Below are 1,630 nucleotides of genomic sequence, written 5' to 3'. Positions count from 1 at the left end.
GCCAACCTCAACAGCATATTAAGAAGCAGAGATATTGCTTTGCCAGCAAAGATCCTTCTTGTCAAAGGTATGGTTTTTCCTGTGGTCATGTATGGATGTGAGAGTTGGACTATAAGGAAAGCTGAGCACCAAAGAATTGATGCTTTTGAGCTGTGGTGTTGGAGTAGACTCTTGAGAGTCCCTTGGACTGCAAGGAGATCCAATCAGTCAACCCTAAAGGAAATCAGTCCATCCTAAAGGAAATCAGCCCTGAATATTTATTGGAAAGACTCATGCTGAAGCTGAAACTCCAATACTTTGGCCTCCTGACCTGAAGAACTGACTTATTAGCAAAGACCCTGATGCTGGGAAAGATTGAAGGCAGAAGGAGAAGGGGACGGCAGAGGATGAGATGGTTGGATAACATCATCAACTTGATGGACAGATATTTGAGCAAGCTTCGGGAGTTGGTGATGGACTGGGAATCTGGCATGCTGCGGTCCATGGGGTCCCAAAGAGTCGGACACGACTGAGTGGCTGAACTGAATTGAGCTGAACTGTAGGACCCAGTCATTCCCCTTCTGGGCATATATCAAGTGAAACAAAGTGATTATCTTGAAGTGATACTCACACTCCCAACTCCTAGAAAAATACTGAAACAGACTCAACAAGGAATAGAAAATCTGAATAGAATTCTAACGAGCAAAGAGAATGAATTAGCAATTTTTAAAGTTTCTGCAAAAAAAAAAAAAAATCTAAGACCTGATAGTGATGACGGCTTCAACTGAAGAATTCAACTTCAATTCTTCAAAAAAGAATTAAGATCATGCTCTCTTTGGCAGCACATATACTAAAATTGGAATAATGCAAAGAAGATTATCATGGTCCCTGCAATAGGATGGCATGCCAATGTGCTCCAATTAAAAATTTTAAAAAGAATTTAAGGCCGATTATTTCAAATTCTTAAGAAGAAAATAATTTAGAAAGAGGAGAAAACATTTTTAACTCAATTTATTAGGCCCTCATTACTCTGATACCAAAGTCAGGCAAAGATATCACAAAATCTTTAAATTATAGATGGCAAGGTTTCATGAAAAAGTACACAAAATTCTCAAAAAATAGTAACAAGTCAAATCCCACAATATAGCAGAAAGGATTATACATCATGACCTAGTAGGATTATCTGAAAGACTCAAGGGTGAGTGAATATACAAGTATCAATCACTGTATAGCATCTTATTAATAAAATAAATACTCCCCAAATTCATTGCCATTCTTGTCAATACTGCAGTAGGATTTCCTGCAGAAACTGACAAATTAACCCTATCATTGACATGTTGATCCTATGATTTACATGTTAAGAAAACATCCCAGAATAAATAAAACCATCTTGAAGAATAAGAACAAACTAAGAGGACTAAAAATTTCTGATTTCAAAACCTCTGCAAAAGGTACAATAATATAGTGTTTTACTGGCATAAAAAAAATAGACATATCAGTCTATGGAATAGAACTGAAAGTCCAGAAATAAACTCATATATCTATGGTTAGCTGATTTTCAATAAAACTGCCAAAACAATTCAATGGGGAAAGAATAGTTTTTTCAACAAATAGTGCTAGACCAACTGTATATCCAGATATAAAAGAAAGA

The 1,630-nt window shown here is 36.2% G+C and overlaps 1 non-coding gene across 1 annotated transcript; it reads left to right on the top strand.

Annotated features, from left to right (window-relative positions):
- The first annotated feature begins 805 nt into the window (after window positions 1-805).
- On the top strand, window positions 806-912 carry LOC112578587. The gene has a single exon (XR_003102930.2). It is a non-coding gene; the product is annotated as a U6 spliceosomal RNA (small nuclear RNA).
- Window positions 913-1,630: the final 718 nt, after the last annotated feature.

This window comes from Bubalus bubalis, chromosome 13, assembly GCF_019923935.1.
Source record: "Bubalus bubalis isolate 160015118507 breed Murrah chromosome 13, NDDB_SH_1, whole genome shotgun sequence".
Taxonomy (NCBI): domain Eukaryota; kingdom Metazoa; phylum Chordata; class Mammalia; order Artiodactyla; family Bovidae; genus Bubalus; species Bubalus bubalis.
Note: the sequence above shows the minus strand (reverse complement) of the source record. Positions and strands in the feature narration are given on the sequence as shown.